The 19936-nt window shown below is 39.2% G+C and overlaps 1 pseudogene; it reads left to right on the top strand.

Moving 5' to 3' along the window:
- The window catches only part of LOC120230790, a 55326-nt pseudogene extending 39726 nt beyond the window's left edge, over nt 1-15600 (top strand).
- The last annotated feature ends 4336 nt before the right edge of the window (nt 15601-19936 follow it).

Raw genomic sequence — 19936 nt, 5'->3', positions numbered from 1 at the left:
GCTTTTAGACCACAATGATTTTTTATGCCCTGTCTTTTCAAAGAGAATTGATTTCCGTATTAGGAACAAAGCTCAGAGGACTGCCCAAAGAATCAATGCTGACATGAGGGGTAGGGGGAACAAGATCTTATTTCTGTTATTTAAGAAATGCTAACTCATGGGAAGAAAAAAGTTTCTCTAGGACTGTGAGTGGAGTGCGGGGAATCAAAATGGAGTGGAGAAGAGGGACAAGATTTGAGACAGAGAGTCATGATTAACAATAAGGCTAGAAATCCCAGTTGGGATGGAACGAAAACCATCTACATAAGTTTGGATGGATCTCCCCATACCTAGTCTAGGAAGAATGTAAGCCTTTCAGAGGAGTTCTACATTTGAAGCATTATAGACACACGCTACCAAAAGGAAAGAGGAGAAATGGCTGATTAAGGTTCGGGTAGGTGAGACCAGAAGCAGCCTTACCTCCCTGGTTTTGTGTAGGAGCAGAGTGAACTGAACATCAGGGTACACTCGCCCCTGATGTGTATGCGTACTTCCAAGGGTAATAGTTTTTGAAGGTTTCATTGAAGTAAGGTGTCCAGATGTTTGACTTCCAAATGTATTCACTCTGTCCAAAATTTTACTGGTGTCAGAACTCACCCCTTCTTTAAAAAAAAATAAAAATAAAAGAACTCACCCCTTCTCTTTTTACAATAGTTTCCCATTTTACAAAACAAGAACATATCCTTTGGCACACTGTCCCAGTTGTAAGAATGTATGTGACACTAAGCGAAATAAGTCAGGCAGAGAAGGACAAATACCATATGTTTGCACGTATAGGAAGATTAGGAGGAACTTAACGGAGGACCATGGGGGAGAAGAAGGGGGGAAATGGTGGGGGAAACGGAGAGAGGCAAACCATGAGAGACTCTTGAATGCTGAGAACAAACTGAGGACTGATGGATGTGGGGGGTGGGGAGGGGGCAGATGGTCATGGAGGAGGGCACTTGTGGGGATGAACACTGGGTGTTATATGGAAATCAACTTGACAATAAACTATTTGTAAAAAAAAAAAAAAAGAACGTATGTGACACAAAACAAAAAGATAATTTGAATGGTAATTCCTGTTGAGAAAATAAGTGCCTTTAATAACTGAGTTTAAAAGATGATTTTTTTAAATCAGATGATTATTGAGTCTTTATTTTCAAAAATTTAGGTAGAATCTATACAGCTGTCAACTGTTAAATCATTAAAAATATTCTTGATTAGAGATCCTTTCTAAAATCTGCGTATAATCAGGGAAGACAGAAAAAAAAAACAGTTGAAGGGCATTGCTATCATGAAACCACTGTCATCCCCATAAACATATGTACGTGGGCAAGATTTCTGAACACATACATTTATTAGTAGAATGGATTATTAGTCTTGTTTCATTCGATATTCATCCATAAATTCTTGAAATAATTGGAAAAATCCTCATTTCTCTCATTATGGAATGGATTTTAAATGATATTTTACCTTTTGATTTAATAAATATGCATTAAATGTTGTATTTAGGTTCTTTAAATTCACAAGGTACTAATAATAATGGAATTGATAAACATGAAGAAACATATTGTTTTAAATTTAAAACTTATGGTCACAGACACTAAAAAACCCTACCAGTTTTTTTTTTTTTAATTTCATAGAAAAGTATGGTAGGCTGAATCAGATTTTGCAACACTAATGCTGCATAAAAAGCAAGACAAAACCTAAATATTACACAACAGTAAGCATGTATTTGTCCGTTCATCTGGAGCAGCTGGTGGTTGGCTTGGTGACTCTGCTTATTTTAGCTGGTCTTGCTCACACATTTGTGTTGTCTGACTGTTGGCTAATGTAGGGGACACTCAGATCTGTTTCAGGTGTCTTTCACTCTGCAGTGGACAAACTCTGGCAGAAACCTAAGAGAAGGCAAGTCCCATCTCTCAAGAGCTTCACAAGCCTCTAAATCACATTTTGCAGCATGACATTGGCCAAAGCAAGTCATGCAATCAATCCCAGAGTCAAAATGGGAAACAGTACAAAGTAACATGGCAAAAAATGGGTGATGCATTAGGACCATTTTTGCATTCTACCAGAGGGTGACAATTAAGACTTTCAAATATTAAAATATATTAAGAAAGAATTCCAAAGGGGAAATGAAATGGAAACATGAACTATAGAGGTAAAGGACTAACATAAATTTGTGACTTTTATTTTTTTTATTTTAATTTTTTAATGTTTATTTTTGGGAGACCGAGTGTGAACGGGTGAGGGGCAGAGAGAGGGAGACACAGAATCCAAAGCAGGCTCCAGGCTCTGAGCTGTCAGCACGGAACCTGACGCAAGGCTCAATCTCATGAGCTGTGAAATGTGTAACTTTTAAAGAAACATCAGCTCAATGTTTTTAATATGGATGGTAGTGAGTATCCAATCATTGTATATATATTTTAAAAGCAATTCAGCACTTCTATTTTAAAATGTCAATATTTATAACACACTAAACTTACATTCTTTGCAACTATTTAACTTTATGATGAAACGAAACTAAAAATGTGTGAGCAGGAAATAGATTTGCAACAATATTTTAGGGGTGTGTAAGCAAAATAAATTAAATTTCACTGATACTGAATTTCCAGAAGCTAAGCAGAGTGTGGAGTTTGTGAAAGACAGCAAAGTAGAAAAGGCCTGAGTCAGATCAAAACATTTGTTTGGAAACCTTATAAAAAGAGGTAATAATATTATCAGAGCACATCAGACACTTGCAGTAGAGTGTAATCCAATCTTTTTTGGTAAAGTTCTGTGTATCCTATGAAGAGCCCCTATATTAAGTCAAAATATTCTAGGCATTATGGCACAGCTAGAAATCCCATACCAAATTTTTTAAATTAGACCTTAGGTGTGGGTAATTGCAGAATTGAGACAGGAAGGGATGAACATGGCCTCACAGATTGGTAGTATGGAAAAGGTAAAGAGAGGGAAGTCTCATCATGAAACCCTATCCTCTTTAAGATTAAGACTTATAACTTCTATCATTTGCCATATACCCAAGTTCAGGAAAGTTCACTCTGGCAAATACAGGTCAGGAAAGGCACTGAGCAAACAAGCCAGATGATATCACAGTGGCTACAGTGAGAATGGAGGCTAATGGTGAGAAACCAGAAGGAACAGCATCCTAACAGAACACTCCAAACTATTTACTCTGTAAAGACCAGAAACACAGCCACCTGTCCCTACCCCTGGCTGTATTAGATTCCCTGCACCCAGGCAGCATCCTGGGAAGGAGGAGGGGCAAGCAAGATTCCTTAAGAAGTGAGTTACCTCCTGATATATGGCCTACAAAAGACAATTAAAGGAGAAGAGACCGAGATGTTTTAATTAAAAAGATTAAACGGTTTCTGACAACCATATGAATGTGTGAGCAAGATGTAATCTGTTATAGGAAAATGCATTCTCTATATCTAAGTCCTAGTGTCCTTACATTGACTCGACCACAAATAACAATAATATTTATAAAAACAGAACTTATGTACATTATAAGACACCAAGCAAAATTTATACAGTTTATTTTAAGTAGCCATTTGGCTATTTTAGGATTAATTTTATAGTATTTTCTTTCATATCTTTAAAATATTTGAATATTTGATACAAACAAAAGAATACGTGCATTAACTCAAATAAATAGTACCAATGTAAAGTAACTTAGGAAAAATATGTAGATGTTGGGGTAAAATTCATCCACCTACATTAGAAATTTCTTATCAAGTCATTCTAATTTTTAATGTCTAGATTGTAAAATTCTTTCATCTACTCATTTTATAAATGTGCAGCTCTAACTTTGATGGAAAAAACTAAATTACGCAAGTATCGAGATTTAATCCTGTCTGAAGCAAGCAAATTAACTAAAATATTTCTCAATTTTCCTTCAAGTCTTATGATTTAATGAGGTTGTATAAGATGATACACACACTATATGTGGACATGCTGTCAGCATTGAGTGTTTTCCTTTAGAGATGGGGCTTCGGAGCCTTGACAGTAAGGGTAATGTGACCTTTCGTTGAAGGACTGAAACTCATTACATGTATTCATGAGGTTTTTACCAAAACCCATTAAAGCAATTGCTTAGACCTCTTTGTTGTGAGGTCAGAAAAACAGGCCAGGAAATGGTTTGGAGTGTTCTTTAGGACCGGCTTCCAGGAGACACCCAGGATGGATTTGCCAGGTAAATGACTAACAGGTCTCTGTCAGTCACTGTCTAGTCAGGAGACAGAAATCATAACAGCTTCTTTAAAGAGAGAACTTAATATGAGAATTAGGTTGTTATGAAGAATTGTTAACTATATTAACTGAAAAGGCATAACAAAACCCCACTGAGACACGATGGAGGGAGCATCTAGAGGAAGCAGTGACCTCACTCACACCTGGGAAGATACCTCAGAGAGAACCTTCAGGGAACTGAAAATCAGACCTGAAAATCGGGAGGGGACACTGGTTTGTTGATCCTGTTTTTGCAACTGTTACCAAAATTCCAAAATGGAGATAACTGCTGTTTTTCTAAAGGAACTGCTTCTTTTGGGGTGAAGAAGTAATTCTAAGGGAGTTGGGAGATATTGTTTAAGGATACAAACCAGCAACGAGGAGACGAATAAAGCCTAGTGATGTAATGCACAGCACAGTGGTTACAGACAAAAAATACTGTGTTGTAAACTTCCGAGTTGCTGGGAGGCTTGGTCTTAATTGTTCCCACCACAGAAAGGGACTGATGCTCATGTGGAGCGCCGGGTGTTAGCTAACACGGTGGTGATCACGCTGCTACACACACACGTACCAGATCAACACATTATACACCTTGACCCTGTATGTCAATTATGTCTCAATGAAAACACATCAAAGAAAGAAGCATGAAACGAAGAAAACAAGTCGCCCCTTTCTCCTCCAGCTTTGCAGTGCGTGTCTAGCACCTGTATCTGCAGTCTTGCAAGGAGCGGACTGCCAGGCAGAACTGTGGTTTGCAGAGCCCCAGGTCCAGCAAGACGAAGCAGAGCACAGAAGGGTGAGCCTGAAGCTAAAAACCAACAGCTTAATAACTGGGATGGATTAAAAAAAAAGGACAGCAGCTTGTCAAAGCTACAGAACACGAATCTATGAAAGCAGACATCCAGAAGGCAAATACAAAAATACTAGAAAATGATCAAGGGGCGCCTGGGTGGCTCAGTCGGTTAAGAGACCTTAAGAGTCCGACTCTCGGTTTCAGCTCAAGGCATGATGTCACCGGTTTGGTGAGTTCGAGTCCCATGTCAGGTTCTGCACTGCAGAGTCGGCTTGGGATTCTCTCTCTCCCCTTCTCTCTGCCCTACCCCTGCTCAGCCTGTCTCTCTCTCAAAAATAAACTTAAAACATGTTTTTAAATTTTTTAATGTTTTTTAATTTATTTCTGAGAGAGAGAGAGAGAGAGAGAGTGGGGGGGGAGGGTCAGAGAGAGAGGGAGACACAGAATCTGAAGTAGGCTCCAGGCTCTGAGCTAGCTGTCAGCACAGAGTCCGACGTGGGGCTCGAACCCATGAACCATGAGATCATGACCTGAGCCAAAGTCAGACACCGAACTGACCAAGCCACCCAGGTGCCCCTAAAACATTTTTTTTTTAATGATTGAAATGGTAAATCCCTAACATTTATATGAAATTATCTTTGCAAAGAATACAGAATTCTGCCTTGTAAGAGTACCAGTTGCTGCTAAGCAAATGTAACATCTTTATACTTAATCAGAAGAAGATGCTGATGCTGAGGGGTGAAATTTCAGATGGCTAGCTCAAAATGTACTTGGGGCTCAGACCCATGCTTTCGGAGTGAGTAGAAGTGATGCGGATACCACGTCAGCCTTGGCTCTCTGAGACTGACCAGCTCAGGAGACATTTTTGGGGCAGGACACAGCACGACACAGACTCATTCTGATTGTTCAGATAGGTCCTAATGAGCAAAACCACCATCACCGAACGAACCTTTTGGAAGCTGACAACCTAGTCCCAGAACTTAATCCAAGTGCTACGTGTGACTCCCACACAACTGGGCTGTGAACACATGTGTGAGGGCCTTCTTTAGCAATAACCCAGTACCCATCTGGAAAACACAAGAGGGTATGTACGCTGCATTTTGTGTTGTATATGTCTTCTTTTCCTATCCTGCTGATAATACTCTTTTACTTCTCTCTAGGGTTTACACCACAAACCACATGCTAAATAAGGCTATAATCAAAATGGAGATCCAAATAGTGAGTAGGAAAGTATGCTCTAAAAAGATACAAAAATTTTCTTTCCAGACTTAGGAAGACACTGAAAGTTAAAAGTTAAGAATCTTTCCCAAAACTACAAACCTAAAATTATGTCAGAATTATCAGACCCCAATCCACTGACCCTTAATCCATTATAATTTTCATTGCATAATGTCACCTTTCTAATATCAGTATAAATAATTTTAAGGATCCCATAAAGCATACCAGATATAAATTAGAATTATTTCTTAATGCAAAAGCTAAATTGGATGCGGCCATGACATGGGCCATTTTCATTTCCGGTTGACGCTATAGCAGTAGGCTACAGAAGGCCTGTTATGTAGTTAAGGACAGCTATTGCTGTCACCAGAACCATGTGCTTAACTCTGGCTGAATTAATGAACATTGACTTATAGAAGGTATATTATCAAATGCCATTTTCAGAATGCACAGGGAGTAGGAGAAATTTTAATTCCTTTAACAAAACTATTGCCAGATTCTCGAGTACAAGGTACATGGGAAGTGCTGAATTAATAAGATGAAAAGGACATATTCCCTCTTAGATTCTTAGAATTCACATTCTTAGAATGTGAATCTTTTGGATCTGAGCCCAGGGTGGCTCAGTCAGTTAAGCATTTGACTCTTGATTTCCACTCAGGGATTTTCTTGGGATTCTCTCTCTCCCTCTCTCTGCTCGCTCTCACTCTCTCTCAATCTCAATAAACTTAAAAAAATTCACATTCTAATTGAGCCATCACATCAGATAAAGAAGATCTGTAAAGTATCAACTGTTATGTCAAGATGGATACAAAGCGCCATGAAATAGAGACAGAACATGAGATCTGTGTCCTCCTCACACAGGGACTGACTCATTTCTCTTTTTTTCCAGTTGTAATACATACCCAAATCCATGTTTACCCCCGTAATTAGACACCATAGAACAATTTCTCAAATTATTAGGACCATGTTCCTCTAGTTTGATAACATCTAATATAACTTAGAAAACAAGCAGCAGACTTTCAAAGGTAAACTAAGGTTCACACACAAATCTTGAAATGAGTTTGGGTGAATCATTTAAAATAGTGTTGCCCTCCATTAATAAGGCTTTTCCCAAAGTATTTAGTGGCACAAAATTTATAGCAGGCTGGTCAGCAATTTGTGTGTGTGTGAGAGAGAAGAATCAATGAAGGTTCCTAGAGCCTGACAAAATGCAATGACATAACAGGGTACATGAGAAAAGAGGCTCAGACAAACAAACAAACAAATAATGGAAAAATGGGAACAAGTGACCTATCAGGAAAATTCATTTTACCTTATGTACTATTATTTTTCTTCTATATGCTAGAGACCTAGAAGCATACCAAAAATGGATGATGAGAAAATCATTTTAAATATATATATGTATATATATATATATATATATATACACATATATATATGCTCACACACATATAATAGGCATAGAAATTAACAATCATTTGTTAGGTAAATCTCTAAGCCCCACCAAATTGATATCCTCAGTGTATAATAAAAATTATGACTGTCTTCATTGCTTCTAGGTCTCTGTCCTCTCTCTCTCTCCCTCTTTCTTATAGTTTACTTAAAATAACCATTTTCACTCAGAATACACAGCAGCCTGGAGGCAGAAAATTCTGTATTTTGAGATGCCAAAGTAACATCAGGAATAAGCCTTTGCCCACTTTATGCCAGTGTATCAGACCTGAGCCTGTTTTCCAAGAATCAGAAACATGACTATCTGCAGCAGGTTATCTCTGAGCCAGAAGGACACTAACAGATTCTAAAGGAGAGACAGCCCAACAATGTAAGATCTGTTGATGAGTCAACCTACGCAACCCTGTATCACGTAAAATTTCCATGCCTGTCCCCAGCAAGCAGCCTTGAAACTGCAGCCCTGAAACACATCAAGTTGAGTCCTTGACAATTGCCTTCTTGATTTCTGCTTTCAATAAGCTCTTAAATAATTTGTTTATCACTTGGGCCATTTGGTGATAAATGGAGTTTATTTAGTGTGTCCTCTAATTAATTAGTTTGCTTTCTGTGCTATTAATGGAGGCAACAAGTATATCCATTAGCCCTTTGGGAGTTCTCTTGCACACAGCCTTTGAAAAAGGAATGTTACACAGCCTATAAGGTGCTGACTCTTGGTAATGCTGTTTGGGCTTTGATAGGAATTGGAAGATTTTCCCAGGAAATCAGGTTTTCCTCTAGCCCAAAAGGGAAAATAAATATCCACAGGATTGTGCTTCTTTTGAAGTGGCTGTAGTTTCACTGCAATTTCCATCCAAAGCAACATGTATTTTGTCAGGGTGAGGTTCAGCCGTTAGGTTGCTAATTAAGTTAACAAGTGCTGTGTGCTGCGTAATTTGGCAACAAACTATCCTACAGACTGTTCAATAAGAAAAGCAGCATTTCCATAATGATTCTGTTTTTTAGCTTGGAATTAAGCTAAAAACTATAATGAACCCTATGAAGGGACATCTGATGCATGTGTTCAAAATGCAGAAAAGGAGAATATGCTGCTTTCCTTGTTGGACATTCACACCTTTTATTTACAGATTTACTGCATAGTGTAGCTGAAATAGGGGTAATTGCCTGTGTACATTTTTAATTCATCATAATTAAAAAAAAAATGTGTTTCTCTGCCCAACTTCCTTCTTACAGCTGTCATTTTGCCCAACTGCAAATTGACTTTTAGTAATGAATTCTGTTGCAGTGAGCTAATTGTGGGTGTGATTTATTTTCTTGTTATCCTTGGTTGATGTGCCTCTCCTTCAGTTGTAGGGGTTAAAAATGAAATTCATTGATTCATTTATTCAACAGATATTTCCTGAGAAGCTACTTGTGTGCCAGATATTGCACTAGGCTCTGGTGACTCGGAGGAAAAAATGCAGCTAGAGTGCAATCTTGATAGAGGTTCCAAAAGAATAACCACGTGCTTATTCCATCTAAGAAAACATACAGTTTCCAGAAGAATATTCCTGGACTAAGGTCTTGGAGACCAGCACTCAGGCATGTGCTGTATAAAAAGACCTAAACTCAGTCACTAACCAAGGAAAGAAAATGAAACAAGTGAGTTGTTTCCTGGACCTCATTAGTTCATTTACAAAGTGGAAGTGAATGGCTTACTTGTTAAAGTCCCTTTCAGCAGATTTCTTGAATAATCCAAATTCTCCCATGACCTATACTCAACCAAATGCTATCTCCTCAACCTAGAGTTCGTTTCCCCTTCCCTCTTCTAGTTCTACATATTAAAAGACTACTCAGTAAAGTCTGTGGTCTACTTAATTCTGTTGTATCAATGTCAACTTTCTAGTTTCGATGAATGTACTGGTTCTCTAACATGGTGCCATTAAGAGAAGCTGGGCAGGGAGTACATTGGAACTCTCCAGGCTATTTTGGCAACTTCTTGTAAGTCTGTAATTATTTAAAATAAAATGTTTTATTTTTAAAAAATGCCCTCAAATTCACAAACTATCTCGAAAACAAAATTAAAACTGAAATCAATCTCTTCTCCCCTTATCTCTATTATAACATTTTGACTGTCTTTTAGTTACTTACAAATCCACCTGCCTCTCTTGATTTTTAACTCTGAGAGACAGACCTGCATCAGATCTATCTGTGCATCCTTCACAGACCTTACAATAGTTGCTTTTCTAACCCAGGTTCATTCAATTAAATTCAACAAACTAGGTTCAAACACTGGTTAAAACATTCCCTTACATCTCTTATCTCCACAGGGAAGCTCTGCTTTACATCATGTTTCCCTTTAGCAGCATTGGACAGAATCTGTATGCAGAACATGTATACGCACACAAGTTCATGTACTCATTTTTTCAAGGTGCCTAAAAGTAAAATGTGACTGGTAGTAATACTCACCTGGATACCAAGGACAAAGAGTTAATTAGCCAGCGATGGCAGAATATAGTATATAAATAACGGAGCATGACAGAAATAAAGGTTATGTTATATAAACGTTCAGGTCCTACAATATCCCATCCCGGGTATGGTTTTAAAATGGAAGACAATTAAAATAAAGTACACTCCTATTTGGTTCTGAAGATGCTTTCCCTAAAGCTTTTTGAGCCCCTGAGACTCCAGCCTTGAAACATACATACATAATGTGGATACCTGGATACTAACACAAGAAGGGGATGCAAAAGGTCATGTGTACCCACTTATGACATATATTTGTAAAAGTTGTGAGCAGTTGGGATTAGTCAACTGTAGCTGCCAAGACAGACATTCCCATATATTCTTACAACTTGTTAAATAGTGATCATTGCAAATTATTAAAATGTAATTTCAGTAAAATTAAAATGGAATTAAATTAAAAAATTAAGTCAGCGGCAACCACTTTTTGAGAACATAGGTCAGGTATTGAAGGAAAAAAATAATCATATCCAGGATAGAAAATTGCAAAACTAATAAAAAAATTTAATTGTTTATAATGTATGGTTTTTGTGCTTGATTTTGTCTCTAAGAATAACTGATGCATGTCTTGAAATATTCAATCATATATAAATAGGCAGAATGTAATTTCTAATGATTAGTCATTTTCCCCAAAATTATACCCTGTTGGGTATAAATATAAATTCCATTTTGTCAAAAATTCACATTAAAAATGAAAAATAAAGTTTACTGTTTATCCACTTTATTTGAATACCAGTTAAATTATCATTTTTGAATGATTTTAAACATTTATAAGATTATAATTTTTATAACAAATTCTATTTTAAAACGTATATATGTTTTATAATTTTTTTAAAACCCGGTTTTATATTAGCAATCTTTCCTTTATTTGCCTTTGATCTAAACACATAATAGTGAAACTTATATGTATATGAAAGTTGCTCATCTGACAAATTGTACCAATGTGACAAATATGGCCAAGACAATGAATATAATTAAGTCCATTGATTTCTTTATTAATTTGAGCTATTTTGGTGACCTTAATAAAATTAGGGAGGTACCATGCTGGATATATTAAAACACAATGTGTATTAAGATTTTTAAGTTAAGATTAATAGGAGTCCAATCAGAAAGCTAAAGAACTAAATTAGAATGGTCATTTTTATGTCAATATTAATAGAAGACAGAAGACAAACAGAAGACAAAGCATGATCTCTATCACTGCAAGTACCTGTTTAAGAGTCGTCAGTTATCTTAAAAGCCACAGGCTAAAGGGGTGCCTGGGTAGTTCAGTTGGTTGAGTATCCAACTCTTGATTTCGGTTCAGGTCATGATCCCAGGATTGTGGGATCGAACCCCAAGTCAAGTTCCATGCTAAACATGGAGTCTGCTTGGGATTCTCTCTCTCTGTCTCTCTCCCCCCCTCTCTCTGCTCCTCTCCCCTGCTCACACTTTTTTTCTGTCTCTCTCTAAAAAAAAAAAAAAAGCCACAAACTATGTGACTGCTATGGTAGGCAGGATAATAGTGCTCTAAAAATGCCCGTGTCCTAATCCTCAGAACCTGTGAATATATTATAAGGCAAGGAAGAATTAAAGTTGCAAACAGAACTGAGGCTGCTAACTATCTGAAAAATAGAAGATCATCCAGGATTACTTGGATGGGCCCAATGAAATCACAAGGGTCACTAAAAGTGGAAGAAGCAGAAGAGTTAGTATTACAGTGAAGTGATGTAGGAAAGACTTAAAAAGCCATTGCTGGCTTTGAAGATAGAAGAAGGGGGAGGCCACAAGCCAAGGAATGCAGGTGGCCTCTAAAAGTTGGGAAAGGTAAGAAAATGGACATTCTTAGAGACTCCAGAGGGACACAGTTATGCAGACACCTTGATTTTATTTTATTTTAATATTTTATTTATTTTTGAGAGAGAGATAGAGACAGCATGAGCAGGGAGGGTCAGAGAGAGAGGGAGACACAGAATCAGAAGCAGGCTCCAGGCTCTGAGCTAGCTGTGAGCACAGAGCACGATGTGGGGTTCGAACCCATAAACTGTGAGATCATGACCTGAGCCAAAGTCGGACGCTTAACCGACTGAGCCAGCCAGGCGCCCCGCAGACACCTTGATTTTTGCCCAGTGAGACCCGAGATTTCTGACCTCCAAAACTAAAAGATAATAAATATGTGTGGTTTAGACCATTAAGTCTGTGGCAATTTGCTACAGCAGCAATAAAAACAAACACAGCTGTCCTTCCAGTTTCCGGTTCTGCATGTAAGGAGACTAAAAGCTGCCACAACATCCTCATGAGAAGTAAAAAGCTGAGCAAACTGAACTATCGACATTTCCAGGATAGGTAAGAGAGGTGAGGGCACAAAGCAGACCACTTCCCCAGTGACTGAAAAGACCTACAGCAAATATAGAGATAACAATTTACTGAACTAGACACTGACAAGTGGACACCTCCTGTGTCACGAACCAGTGCTGGGGAAGGAAAATCGGAAGTGTAACTGACATGTTGCTGGAAGCTCAGTGTGGACAAGTCTGAGAGTTAAAAACCCTATGGAGATCCAGCCGTCAGGAGGCCCCATGACTTTGTGAGATTTACCTCTAGGAGCCTGACCATGTTCCTACATGAAATGTCTAATGAAAAAGCCCTAGTGCTTCCAGCAGTGGTAGGTGGGGCTAGAGAAACCATTCTGGAATATTCCAGAGCATCCAGTTCTTCTTAAAAAGACCTGTTCTCGGTAGACACCGGTAAAGCAGAGCCTAAACTGCTGGGCTATTATCAGAGCATACCAAAAGGCCAAAGAGACAATTTGAAGAGGCCGAACAAGCACCAAATCCAGGCAGGGATGTTAGAATGATCAGGCCGGTAATTTAAAATGGTCTGATTAATATGCTAAGGGCTCTAATGGATAAAGTAGACAGCACGTAAGAACAGAGGGGTAATGTAAGCAGAAAGACGGAAATCCTCAGAAGGAGCCAAAAAGAAATGCTATAGATCGAAAACACAACATAAAGAGTGCCTTTCATGGGATTACTAGTAGAATGGACACAGTCTGTGCTTAAGGAGATCTCAACAGATACCTCCACAACTGAAAAGGCAGAATGAACAAAGACTCAAAAAAAAAAAAACCAAGGCAAAATAAAACCACATAACAAACTATCTAAGGACTGTAAGGCAGCTACAAAAAAAAAAAAAAAATGTAACACATACATAGAGGGAGTGCTAGAAGGAGAAGAAAGAGAGAAATGAATCAAAGAAATATTGCCCAAACAATAATGACTGAGCATGACCTGAAACTAATGTCAGACACCAAAAGATAGATCCAGGAAGCTCAGAGGACCTCTCGAAGGATAACCAACCTAAAAACTACACCCAGGTATATATTTTGAAATTAGAGAAAAGATCTTGGAAGAAGCTGTGGGAGGGAGATGGAGGTAAGTCTTACCTACAGGGGAACAAGAGTAAGAATTACATGCAACTTCTCCTCAGCAACCATGCAAGCTAAGAGAGTGGAGTAAAATATATAAAGTACAGGCATACCTCATTTTACTGTGCTTCATACATACTGCATTTTACAAATGAAAGGTTTGTGGCCAACCCACATAGAGCAAGTCTACTGGTGCTATTTTTCCAACAGCAGTTACTCATTTCATGTCTCTGGTTCACATTTAGGTAATTCTTGCAGTATTTCTAACTTTTTCATTATTATATACTTGTTATGGTGATCTATGATCAGTAATTTTTTTATTATTTGAGGAGGAAGCAGGGCAGAGGGAGAGAGAGAATCCCAAGCAGGCTCCATGCTCAGTGCGGAGCCCAATGTGGAGATTGATCCCACGACCATGGAATCATGACCTGAGCCCGAATCAAGAGTCAGATGTTCAAACAACTGAGCCATCCAGGCACCCCATGATCTGTGATCAGTAATCTTTGATGTCACTATTGCAATTGATTTGGGGTGCCACAAACCATGGACATATAAGACAGCAAACTTAGCTGATAAATGTGTGTTCTGATTCCTCTACTGACTGGCCATTCCTCCATCTCTCTCCCTCTCCTTGGGCCTCCCTATTTGCTGAGACACAAGAATATTAAAATTATGCCAATTAATAACCCTGCAGTAGCCTCTAAGTGCTCAAATGAAAGGAAGAGCCACACATCTCTCATTTTAAAAGCTAGAAATTATTAAGATTATTGAGGAGGCCTGTCAAAAGCTGACACAGGCTGAAAGCTGGGCCTCTTACACCAAACAGAGAGCCAAAGAAAGGGAAAGTTCTAGAAGAAATTAAAGTGCTATTCCAGTGAACATGTGAATGATAAGGAAGCAAAACAGCTTTGTTGCTGATATGAAGAAAGTTTCAGTCTGGATAGAAGATCAAACCAGCCACAACATTCTCTTAAGTTGAAGTTTAATCCAGAGCAAGGCCTTAACTCTTCAATTTCGTGAAGGCTGCCAGTGGAGGAAGCTGCAGAAGAGAAGTTTGAAGCTAGAAGACGTTGGTCCATAAGGTTTAAGTAAGGAGAGCAGCCTATGTCTCCACAGAGGACAAATTGGTGGCTGACCTTCTCTAGGGGCAAAGATGTACCTTAACTTAATGATGCAGATTATTATTTTTTTACACCATACATCTATCCAGCCTTACAGTCTGAGGATGGCCTCGTCTGATAAAACTACCAGTATCCTAACTGTAACAAATCTTGCTGCTTATGTCTTTTATTTCATATTTGCAACACTGAGCTTTTTGTCTATGATCATTAATTAATAAAGAACCCACATTTTTTAAAATGTTTATTTATTTATTTTGAAAGACTGGCAGGGAGAGAGAGTGGAGAGACTGGAGAGAGGGAGAGAGAATCCTAAGCAATTTACACACTGTCAGCATAGAGCCCAATGCAGGTCTTGATCTTATGAACTGTGAGATCATGACCTGAGCCGAAATCAAGAATAGGACCCTTAAATGACTGAGCCAACCAGGAGCCCCAAGCATCCACAATTTTTAAAGAACCAAGTCTATAGACAGATTATGCTTCCTGTCCAATTATCGCCATGGATTAATATTCCCACTGTTTCACCGTTCTCGCTAGAGTTGAGAGATTACAACAAATTATATGATGACATTGAAGAGTTTCCAAAGTGGCTGGTTTTGGATCACTGTTAGTATTCTGTCCTTCCCCTTCTTCACTGACATGCTGCCCTACTGGATTAATGGAGGCCTTCATCACACACTTGTGTTTAAGCACATACACAAACCTCACCATCTCCGGCAGATTCCAACTCCATTTGCAAGTCATGCTTTTTACCCTACGGATGGCTTCCTTCGGAGTCTACCTTGCACATATACCCTTTTACCTTTCTATTATACAGGTAGGTTTATCTACGCTTGTACATCTTCGTCAATAGCTGACGTGGGTTCCTAAGTGGCAGAGACAGTAGAGTCAGGTCTCAAGTTCATGAGACCCGCTGGAATCTTGATGCTTCCACAGGTGATCTCGGAAGACTCAAATAACGTATTTTTAACCCATTTTCATCAGCACTACAATGGGCATAACAACGTTTCCTAGGCAAGGTTTTTGTATGAGTTGTAGGAGATGAGAAGTACTTGACATAGAATAAGTGTTCAGTAAGTCACAGGACATCATGGTATTCTTTTTATTAAAAGAAGTAACATGTATGTGTTGCCTCAAAAAATCATCACGTGAACTGAAACAGTCCCAGGTTTTTCTAGCCTGGGGTATTTTATGTTACAACTGAGACATGACTTTTTTTCCCCGCTTGCTACTTTTCCCTTTCAAGATCTCCTTCCCCTTCCAGCACGGAGAGAGGCCTGAAGAGTACGCGCAGGTCACTCACCAGCCCTTGAGCCTGCTGGCTGGGCTCCCTCGCTCCCACTGCCAGGACCCAGGCTTCAGTCCAGGTGCTCCTCCGCTGTGGTCCCTCCTCGTACAACGGTCACCAGGCAGCTAGCCCTGTGGCTCTCTCAGGGCTGGTGCTGCCACGTGGACTCAATGCGGGCAACCCGTTCCTCACCTTGTTCATCTGCTGGACCTCAGAGCTGTTTGTGATGCTTGGATCAGTGCCCTTCCTGCTGCTGTCAGACGTGCCAGCCTTGCCACAGCTCATCTGCTTCCAGCTGCCTTGCCCTGGATCCAACCAGATGCTCCAGTCTGTCCCTTTCCCCAGGCAACCCTGAGGGACTCCACTCCAGAGCACCGGATAACACCCACGGTGCTGGTTTCACTAAGCCTCTACTCCAGTTTCAATCCATGAAATACTACATGTGATTTTAACAAAAGGAGCTTACCTTAGTCTCAGTCACTAAAACGGCTCTAGGAAATATTTCTCTATTTGTGTATTTCCATTCTGTATTACAGCTTTCTCCCCTAATATAGTACGTGGCTATAAAGGAGTGGGTACAAATGTGGTCCAATTTATTGTTTCATGCAATAAATATGGATTTAATGTTTTATTATACCTTGCTGCTAGTGTAAAAATTTACCTCTTATAATAGCATACTTCATTATTTTTGAAGTTGCCAAGGTGATTTTTTATTTTATATAGTTGATAACTTTATTTTGGAATTGACAGAAATAATTTCAAACTAGAATATGCCTTCTCCACAAAGCAAATAAATAGTATTTTCAAGTGAATAAAAAGAAAGAATAGGCCTCAAATAAAAGTAGAATAACAGAGAGGATCATGTTTCAATTTTATAGTCTTTCTGTCCACGGTACAACATTTGACTTGTAACCTTCCTTTTATGTTCATCATCTGCATACCGCTAGTGAGATGGGTGCAGGTCGTTTGGATCTATAATATTAAGTATGAACATAACATCTAAATAGAATGAGCCCAGTCCGGGGCAGTGGACTAGAAGTCATATAATTTCTATCTCCCAGTCACCATTCATTTGTTATGTCCTTGAGCAAATCATTTAACCTTTCTATGCCTCAGACTTTTCTAAGAAGTAGGACAATACTTATTCCCATCATAGGCATTTGTGGGAAAAAAAAAAATCAGAATTAAAACTGTCTGGCATTTACATAAAAGGGCTCTGGAAAAAAATAATTCCCAGGTAGTAATTTGCTACAAACAAGCTCTGTCTAACTCGGCCACTGCCTTTATATATGCAGATTCCTTGTTAACCTCAAGAGAGGGAGACAGACACATAACTCTTGCTGGGAGCCCAGACTAATATAATAATAACAACATCTATCAAGCACTTACTATGTGTCAGGTGCTGCTCTAAGTGCTTTACACATATTACCTCTATTAATCCTCACCCTAACCATAAGAGGCAGACACTCTCGTTAGTTCAGTTGAGGAAAGTTAGTTAGGTAGTTGAGGGAAAGCAGACACCAGTGCCCAAGATTATGCCACTGGCATGGGGTGGAGCCATGCTTAACTCTGTGGTCTGATCGAGAATAGTTGGCCCAACGCTATAAGGCATAGCCATCCTCACTCTGCTGGGTTCTGTTGGCCTCAAAAACTGAAAACTATTCAGGGGGGAAATGAATTCCAATGGAAGAGATGACCAAGGAGCACAGATTTGGATCCAAACTCAATATTGGAAGAAATAGATGATTTTTTAAAGTTTTCTTAAATTTATTTTTGAAAGAGAGAGAGAGAGAAAGAGCACAAGCAAGGGAAGGGCAGAGAGAGAGGGAGGCACAGAATCAGAAGCAGGCTCCAGGCTCTGAGCTGTCAGCACTGAGCCCGATGTGGGGCTCGAGCCCACAAGCCAGAAGATCATGACCTGAGCTGAAGTCGGTTGCTTAACCGACACCCAGGCACCCCCCCCAATTTTTTTTTAACATCAAGATGCCTATAACTGGAATATCCTTTAGACTGGTCAACCACTCAGTCAACGAATACCTACTGAACACTGACTAGGTTCCAGATAGCGTCGTTACTAATAAAGACATCAGTGAACAGGAAATCTAGGGTCTCTATCCTCAAAACAATTTTCTTATAGGAAACATGGCCGGAAAGCAGTGTAATGCATTCCCTATAATCTCCTTAACCAGGACATAGCTATTTGACTTCCCATATTCTCTCTTATTGGGCTGGAAAAGGAGGGAATACACAAACAATAAACAGGCAAGCAAATCGACAACCAGCACCATTTCAGATATTAAAAATTGTGAGAAAGAAAGGCAAAGGGCTTGTTCCTGAGTCCTAGAAAGAGGTCAAGAGAGTACAATGAAAGGAAGGCATCAAGCACCATTCGAGGCAGAGCTTGTAACTTTTGTAATAGTGGTGTGGATGACAGGGAGCCCTTCCTACCTGTTGCTGTGGGAGGGAGAAGCAGAAACAGCAGGGTGAGCTGCAGGCTGGACCGGCCGTCACAGGCTCACTCGTACTGGAGAACAGCCACTGCTCGTCATCCCAACAGGAAGACAGGCAAAGAACAAGAATGAGGAAATAAATATACTGATAAACATGAAGCAACCAACATGACAACTAAGTCTCAATGTAATTAAGGAGAAAATCAAATTGCATTGGGTTTTGCCTCTTCTCAGTTCCATATGGATTGTTTAAAATATAATATCCACTGTTGGGAAGAGATGTGGAAAACCATAAATTATTCTACTGAGTAACGATTTCTGGAGTGCTTACAGTGTCCTAGGTATTTTGCTAGGCAGTGGGGATACATGGGGATACATGCAGTTATTCAAGAAACACAGGCCATCTATTGTGTACGAGGTGGTTTGCTGAGGATCAGGGGCTCCTGGTGGACAGGACAGATAGGCTTCTGGTCCTCACGGAGCTTACATGCTAGCGGAGGAGACAGATATTTCACACACACGCGCGTGTGCGCGCGCACACACACACAAATATATATAAAATAGTGAAATCTGATATAAAGGAGATATTTTAGTTCCTAGAGGAGTTAACCTAGTTAGGGCAGGAGAATTTTCCTTTGAAAAATTAACATTTGATCTGAACTCTAAAAGATGAGTAGACATTAGTAGGGCAAAGAGGTGGGGCAAGCACCTTCCAAGTAAAATCCACAACATGAACAAAAGCATGAGTAAAGGAGGACCAAGTGTGTTTGAGAAACTAAAAGATAAATCAGTGTGGCTGGAGTTGGGGGGCGGGGGTGAGGGGCCAAGAAGGGGAACAGCTGGGTGGAGGCAGAAAGACAAAAAAAAAAAAAGGGGAGCAGACGGTAGGGCAATGAGAAGGTGCTGTGAAGAAAAAGTAGACAGTGTAGACATTAACATGGCCAGAAATAGTGACGAGAAATGCAGAAGTCTGCCTGTGGAGACCCAGCATTCTAGTGGGAGAAACAGGTATTTTTAAATGTAATTGAGGGAAATAAAAGTGGCAGAAAAAAGTTTTGTTGGGCAATTAGGCAATATCTCTAAACCTAAAATTATTTGCATCCAGCAACCCTTCATGTCTATAGAAATCCTGGCACATGTGCAAAGATGTTAATATTACTGAAAATTAGATTCAGTGTAAATGACTATCAAAAAAGTATATCAAATTAATATAACATAATATGAGCATAAAATGAAATACAATGCAGCTATTATAAAAGAATGAGATGAATCTGCATATATTTTCCTATAAGGATATTTTTTAAAATAGCAAAATTTGGTGCTGTAGGTATATTTCTCCCAATGTTTTTTGTTTGTTTGTTTGTTTTTGTAAAGTTTATTATTTATTTTGAGAGAGACAGAGATAGTGTGAGCAGAGGAGGGGCAGAGAGAGGGAGAGAATCTCAAGCAGATTCC

The sequence above is a fragment of the Hyaena hyaena genome, unplaced genomic scaffold (genome assembly GCF_003009895.1).
Source record: "Hyaena hyaena isolate Hyena2069 unplaced genomic scaffold, ASM300989v1 scaffold_47, whole genome shotgun sequence".
NCBI classification, from domain to species: Eukaryota; Metazoa; Chordata; class Mammalia; order Carnivora; family Hyaenidae; genus Hyaena; species Hyaena hyaena.
Note: the sequence above shows the minus strand (reverse complement) of the source record. Positions and strands in the feature narration are given on the sequence as shown.